General features: G+C 43.4%; 1 protein-coding gene across 8 annotated transcripts in view; it reads right to left on the bottom strand.

Annotated features, from left to right (window-relative positions):
* TSC1 (TSC complex subunit 1) overlaps window positions 1-7,744 on the bottom strand; it is a 31,792-nt gene extending 24,048 nt beyond the window's left edge. For 3 of the 8 annotated variants that reach the window (XM_075170630.1, XM_075170632.1, XM_075170625.1), the window contains exon 1: window positions 5,074-5,180. The gene's annotated coding sequence lies outside the window, so the exon portion shown is untranslated. Of the gene's footprint in view, window positions 1-5,073; window positions 5,182-5,268; window positions 5,418-6,127 lie in introns of those variants that run through there. The other 5 variants (XM_075170627.1, XM_075170626.1, XM_075170629.1 and 2 more) reach the window with 5 other exon arrangements.
* Between the last annotated feature and the right edge of the window lie 222 nt (window positions 7,745-7,966).

Raw genomic sequence — 7,966 nt, forward strand, 5'->3', positions numbered from 1 at the left:
ACTAATTAAAACAGATGGCTCAAGTGACCTTGTGCCAATAAATCCAGCGTAGTTTAAATAAACTTGTCAATCAGTCGATAGAGCAGTGAAGTACTTCATGTAAAATGGAGCAATCTCCATTCCAAAAGCCAGTATTCAAAATATTAATAAAAGTATTCCAAACCACATCTAAAAATGGGACAATATTACACATAAGTACTTCACTAGGTGGAAAGTTTATCTGCTGAAGTAATATAAACACCAGTATAATGTTGTCACCCTGCTATACACAAATAGTCATAATTTTACAAAAGCAAATCACAGCTTTCGACGCAGGATCTCTTGTAAAGTCATTTGTGAGGAACAGATTTGAAATCCTAAGCAAGACTAAGGTTGAGCTCCTTTAATCATATGGGGTCTGCAATGCCCAACACAAATGAACAAACCAGGAAATTCCAGCAATAGTCTTAAATCGTGTCATGCTTTTTTTAAGCAAAGACAGCTGAATAACTAGTTTACAGGCAACAGGCTTTTAACTTCAATCAGAAAACACTGTGTTCTGGTAGATGAAGTACAGTTCCCAGGGGCCATGGTATCAGTGTGATTTATGACCAGTCCCAGCAGTAATTTGTGATGTGATTTTCAAATCTCATAGCTAAGGAACTCAGGACAGGCCAGATTAAGAAACTTCCACTACCTTCTAAAACAGTGAGATCATCTATTGAATGCCACGGTATTTTGTATCTGGGATTGATACATTTGTGGTGAACAGGATCTCCCTTAAATCTTCACAGTATCATATCACGACCACGTCTTTCCTCTCAAATACATAAGTCTCTTGAATGCTTCCATCCCTAGCTATTGCAATCACTCCCATATTAGAAGAATTTCCACATCCCTGCACCCATACTTGGAACTGACAGGATTAAAACAAAGTTAGTAACTTTTCCATATTGTTTGAGTCACTGATTCTTCGCTAACTTTTAAAATTAGTTTTATATAAAAGATCCAAGGCACTAGGTAATAAAGAGTGAAAAAAATCTGTTTAAATACCTTTTAAAATGCAACGTTTTAATCTCACTGGAAGATATAAACACCAAGAGCAAATTTCTTATTCTTATATTCAAGAGCTTTCATAAAGAGAAATTTTAATAACAAGTATTAATTTTAAGTACCGATACAACTTTGGAGGCAGCTTACAGGAGAAAAAGGAGAAGCCAACAAGCCAAGAACCAACTTGTTTTAAAAAATTTTTTCAGTAGCTTATTTAACCACAACACAATAGTGTTAAGCTACAAACTCAAGACAAAGGAAAAGACTGTAAAAATATTCATTGGAAAAGGCTAAATAGAGAAAGAGATAGCAGAGTATTTCAAAAGATTATGACTTCTGTAAGTATTTCTGTCAAGAGAAGATGTTCTTCTGTTCAGTGTATTTTTATCTCAAGCCAAATGAAAAAGCAGCTGGTAGTGCCAGTTATGCTTCTCTGAGGGGTGGGGAGGAGGGGGACACGCTCAACACAGACGCACACTCCTCCCAGAATGTCCTCAGCGTTTGCTGTAACAACGTAGAAATTCAGACACCAGAAGCACTTATTCTGGGGGGTGGTGTATCAACATCAGCATTTCATCCCTCTTCATTAATCATAAGTTAAATTTGGGGCATGCCAGTAAATGGTTATTCCGCCCCAAGAGAAAAGGGGGATTTCAACAATGTAAGACCACTGCTGACAGCAATGAAGTGAAGCCAGACCTCAAGACTTACATTTTTCCATCTGATTTCTACTGCAGGTAAAGTAAGGTCCTCAGGTACTGCTTTGACAGAGGCTATAAATGAGGACAGAAGTATTTTACAGCAATCATTGTTTTCAAAGAAAAATTGACAACAAAGCAGCCCTTCTCACTCAAATCTTTGCAATGTTTGTCATGAAAGGATAAGCCTCACTCCCTCCCATCCGATATACAAAAATCTAAGCCTGTTTTATATTTCCTAACAATACTCAAGTTTGTATTTTCTTCACAGGTAAACTAAACCCTACCATTATAGAAGTGACATAAGCAATGAACAACAAGTGACAGTAGGGAGAAAAACCACTGGTGGCAATAGGAAAGTAAGCAGCTGACCATTCCCTTTTTCACTACTCAGAAATAATAACTCTAAACACTTTAAACCTCAGTTCAAACTGATCATTACAATTGGCAGTATAATTAATTTAATTTATGTATTAATTTTCAAAGAATGAAGGTGTCTGGCTTCTTCTAGTAGTCCATATTTTTATGGTTTTTTTAAGATCTGATACAAGACCCCATTCCTAAGCTCAATAATTATTTATAGTTATAACTCAGTATTATATACATTCTCCTGTACTTTGTTACAGGTGCTTAACTAATGCAGGAACAGAAAGATCACAAAAACCCAATAACCCCAAATAAAAGAGAGAGAATCATATTCAGCAATTTTTAAGATTCTTTTGAAACTATGCTGTGCTAATACACTATGCTAATTGCTACCCATCAAATTTCTGTCAGAGGGAAAATTGTTTAAAAGAAATGCAAGCCGAAAAAAGCCCAAACATGGTAGGGCTGACATTTAAGCCTTTGGGAGAAGCCATGCTAACAAGCCAGTTGCTAACCTGAAAGGAAATTATTTCAATTCCTTATACACAACTGCATATATTAATACCAAATAAATAAATAAGAACAAGCATTGTTTTTCTGTACCAATTTAATTAACAGTACATAAGGAAAATAAGTTCAACTAAGGAATCATTTTAAAACTATGAACAGGTAAACAGAGAGCTCTAGACTTTGCAGTAACAAGAGGCAAGACTCCTAAATCTCTGCAGCAGTTTTTCTGCCACCAAGAGAAACCTTTAAACATATTCAAGGAGTTAGGCTGCAATTCAGTAAACCTTGAAACCACTGCAAACTAACTAGTGTACTTAGTCGAGGCATTTTAACTACTCCAAGAATTAAAGTAGGCATTACGCAGAACAATACCAAATGATGTGTAACTTTTTAATTAAAAACAACAAAGAATAATACCTAAGGAAAGTGATAGCAGTTCACCACTGCAAGAAGTTTGCTCTGTATCTTAATGTGCTACCCAAAGAAATGCTTATGCTAACAAAAGAAGTATTATTACTTGTCCTCATTATGTTTATTAAACTACATGAAAATATAGCAGCAACATACCAGACCAAGATCCTAAGCTGTAATATTCTTTCAAAAAATGCACACCTGTCTGCAACATGCCATAAAATCTGGTACCCCTCTCCTGCCTCCACCATTAAAAAGTGCTTTGATTATTTGATTTGCTTATTACAGAAGGTATCTTTTCCAGAGAGAGAGAGATGTTTGTGCATGCGCGTGTGCACGTGTGTGTGTTACAGCCTATTCAGTTCTTACAAAGACTGACGTTGGTAATCACATCACCAGCTCATATAAGGTATTTGGCAGTTGCAAGAATTTCAGGGATCGGTACAAGTCAACATCCCAGCAGCCCAGCTCTAAATAGGGCCAGCATTCATTTTAAACTACAAATAGTTACTAAAGTGAAATGTTTGTTCAAACACCAAAACATCTGCAACTGGACAGTATATCTCACGTGGGAACCCTTTAATAATGCTACTTTTTATTAGTCACCATAAAAGTAAATTCTCAAGTAACAAAGAGTTAAGGAGCCAGGATTAAACACAGCCAAAGATAAAATCATTTTAATTAAAGCTTATCTCATGACACATTAGATATTCTGACTATATTTTCATCTGAGTAAGTCCGTGCAACTCCCCATAAAGGCAATTTAGTACTGGGTTGACTGAGCTGTTAAAAAACTAAAAAACACAGAACAAACGAACAAACCAAAACAAACCAAATAACTGTTTTACTGAGTAAAGGATTTTAAGCCCATGAATTTAAGCTTAAACGTGGCATAGCTGTTTCTGATAAGCAGAGTACCTGATTACTGCTTAGCAAAGCAGAGTCAACTGCAGACAGAAGTATGTATTCCCAACGCTTGCACTAATTATTAAAAATTCCTGAGTTTTCAGAGATTCAGTTTCTAGTTGTTCATACATGTAAACTGAAGAGAAATTTTTCCACCTAGTGGGATCACTTCAGTAGTGCTTCCATTATGACAGATTTCTAACAACTTGCCACAGAAGTTAATGTCAGGAAACTACAGGATCAGACCAGACAAAGAATGAAAACCTTCTGTATTAGCATCCACTGGAAGGTTCTCTGGAAACAGCAGTTTTGGAAACAGTTCTGCACACAAACCTGATCCCAGTTTCTGTGTCATTTCTATGGGTTTTGAATCATGTACTCCTTCAAGGCATGTTCTTTCTTTCACTCATTGCCTTGTAAAAAAACTCATTTTAAAAAAAAAAACAAAAAAACAACAAGGAGGGAAGCACTGACTAAACTCATAAAACAATTATAGAGGCTGCATCCATGGCAAACAAAGGGTGAAAACTTCAGAACTGCAGTCTTCCAAGTTCTTTGTGATAACGGGAAGCAAAATGTTTTCTTGCAGACGTAAACAACATCCTGACTTCACCTTACCTACTCACGAGCAAGAAAATAAGAAAAGCCTTCCTCACCAAGGGGACAGACTTTTAACAACTGCTTTAATGCCTAACCCCTGACGAGGGAACCTCCTCAGCGAGTGACTGAGGCAGGGGAAGTCTGGAAATCGCTACTCAGCGTTTGAAACGGAGGTGCTGAACCGCTTTCGAGAAATCCCGCAAAATTAAAGAGACACGTTGGCTGGGGGAGGGGGGCTGCGGGCGGGCAGCGCCCCCAGTCCCCCCCCCGGGACAGCCCCGCCGAGGCGGGGGTGGGTAGCGACCAAGTGCAAGTTTGGCTGGGGGGAAGGAAAGGGGACAGAGGGGGGGAACATCGCCCCCCCCCGCCAGGCTTTACCCTAGCCTTCCCCATCCCCCCGGCCCCTTCCCTTTCTCCTGCCGCCTCCTCCCCGAGCCCTTTCTCCCTGCCTCCCCCCTCTCTCTGTTCTCTGCCTCCTTCTCTCCGTCCCCCCCGTCTGCCTCCGCTCTCGCCCCGCTGGGGGAGGAAGGAGGAGGCCCAGCGCACTCACCTCTCCTTCTCCTCCCCTCAGCTGTTTACCACTCAGGGCTCCTCTAGCCCACAGGGCGCCGCCATCTTGGCCCTGCCTCCCCCTCCCCCCCTGCCATTCAAAGTCCACTTCTCCCCTCGAATCCCTCCGCCGCACAAACTAGTCCCACCCCTCCGCCTCACTCCCCCCTCGCCCGACGCCGCGCCGGTCCCTCACCGCCCCGCTTGTCTCTTCCCCCTCAAGGGCCTTTCTCCCCGTGGGGGAGTAGGGGTGGGGTGACGGCTGCCGCGCCCACCCGGTCTCCCGCGGCGGAGGTATCTCGGCGCGGGAGCGATGCGGCCCGAAGAGGTCGCGTGATTCGGGGGGCGGTGCCGCCAGGAGCCCCGGGCGGCGGGCACGTCACGCGGGGCGGGGCGGGGCGGGGCCGGGCGGCGGCCGGTAAACAAGGCCCGGTCTGAGGGGGCCGTGGCGGCCACCCCGGGCGGCCGGAGCCGCGCCCTCGCTACCCGCCGAAAGTGACCCTCTGTCTTCCCGATTTCCCCTCCGCCCGCGCTGCCGAGCCGGCCGAGGCACCCAGGGGTGTGGATCAGGGCCCCGGCGGCCCGCGGGCCTGGCTCGGCCGCCCTCTCTCCTTCAGGACAGGCCGGCTGAGGCAGCCGTGCGGCGGCTCCGCGGGCCGCGCCGTGAACCTGGTTCCAGACTCCTGCCTGAAAGCGGTTTTCTGAGTGCGGGAATGTGCTGAAAGGGAATAAAAAGGTCTCAAAAGTGCCTCTGTGTGTGTGGAGTACCGGCACCGGGCAGCCGTGTGTACCGTACTGCAGAAGTCCTAGAAGGAAACGCCAGGGCAGGCACCCGAAATTTGATCTGCTTTCTACCTGGTGAATATGCAAAGCTCATTTCATTCTTCTTGGTTTGGACCCCGTAACACTTCATGCAAACCATGGACAAGCATTAGTTTCTTTTTTTGCTGAAATGCAGCAACTATACGACATAAAAACTTTCATCCTTCTTTCTAGATAAGCTTTCTTTTAGTTTGTGGAAAATCCAGAGTTTAGGAAGGAAGAATGGAAATTACTTCAGGGCAGGTTCTCCAGCCTTCAGTGCTGTGTGCCACGCCAACAGGTTTTCAACTCAAGGTTTCAATCCCCAGACCAGTGGAGTCTCCGCGTTTCTCATTCTCCAAGCAGGGGCAGTTCAGTGGGGATGCACTGAGGGTGCTTGGCAAGCCGCTGATCTAACTCTCCAATCCATATGAATTGTCCTCAGATCCCAGTAGGAATCACGGACATTAGATCTGCAGGGTAGAAACTAGATATAAGAAAATAAATGCAGATTAGAAGGAACTCCATCTGAGAAGTGTCGGTTGATTTTTAACTTCTGCGGTGTTAGTTTCGGTGTTTCACAGCTCTCATTCCTGCAGGGCTGAGGTAGATCCTTCACGCTGCACCTGCAATAGGTCATCCCGCTTCTGGATGAGATAGAGTTGCTTGGAGCCAGTGTGGTTTTAATCTAGTCCTGCCTCGTGCATGGCAATTAATATTTATTGCAGTCTGGACTGAGTGATGGCATTTTTTTTCCTGCTGTGCAGAAGACATGTTTATTTAATCTGCCACAGAAAAGACTGGAAATTAGGATGAGCTTCAGAAAAGAGCTGGAAGCAATTAGTCGTGTTATTTTACTGTGACTTAATTACCGTAACATTCAAATTGCAAAGAAAACATGGATGCTACAGGAGGGGTTTGCTGCTAGATTTGAAAGGGAAGACGACTGCATTAGAATGGACATGATGTGTTATAATTAACCTGTTTATTATTACTGAGTTATACATTTAATAATCTATTTACTTAGGATGCACTGGAGCATATGACATGTATTAAGAATTCATAGCAATACACAAAATTAAACTGTCCTCAGATGGAAGCAGAACTCGCTGCACATCCACCATGGCTTGTGTGGGTCAGGGCCAGCACAAGCTTATGTGAGCCCAGATAAGCCCTCTGCGGCTCTCTGTTCTCTGCTGGCCCTGAAACAAGAAGAGAGAACAGGGAAAACTACATCAACAGGAAGAACATAAAATAAGAATGACCACACGGGGTCAGCTCAAAGGTCCTTCTAGCCCAAAATGCATCTCTGTGTTTTCTTCAGCTTGTATAAATCACCTTTTGCTGGCGATTTCAATGGACAGGAGAGGTGATAAGTTTAACAGAAGCCATAAACAGAAATCTAGGAAAGAGTAAGAACACAACAACCCAAGGTGATAGCTGACTGCGCTCCCATCCTGCAACTATTTGCTCCGTAGGAACTCCTGAAGTAAAATAAAGGGAGAAGGGGCGGGTGGGAGCTGAACCAGACACAGCAGTGTCCCCATCTCTCTTCAGGCATTCTAGTGTAGTGATAATCGTGATAGTCATAAAAGAGAGTATCTGTGCCCATTATCTCATGGATCAGTTTGTATGTTTTGCGAGAGGGTGTATCTGTATCTGTGCTTTGTCAGAGGGTGGCTACTTGGGGAAGCAGAACAGCTGATACAGATGTTTTATTTGCAGCTGCTCTATGCACAGGTTACTGACCCTGGGACATGTAGTCATCCTCCTCCTCCAAAGGATGGTGCCCAACGCTCTTTGGAGCACCTCTGAAAACAGCTAGCCGGTGAGGCTTTACTGAACATGCTATTAGATTTTTTGCACAACTAGTTTTCTATATATTTTGTTTGTGTAGCTGACCTGCTTTTACTGTCTCTAGTGGTTTGCTCTTTACAGTTTAAGAGCCACATTCTGTAGCCATTTGTTCTTTATGTCAACGGGAAGTCTGTGCTCAGGGGTGCTGGCAGAAGCCGGCTCCAATGTTTCATAAAATAACATCTCAGTCCTTTCAGCAGCTTGTCATTTTCCTGTTTTGTTTAATTCCTGTAACT

The sequence above is a fragment of the Calonectris borealis genome, chromosome 21, assembly GCF_964195595.1.
Source record: "Calonectris borealis chromosome 21, bCalBor7.hap1.2, whole genome shotgun sequence".
In the NCBI taxonomy this organism is placed as follows: Eukaryota; Metazoa; Chordata; class Aves; order Procellariiformes; family Procellariidae; genus Calonectris; species Calonectris borealis.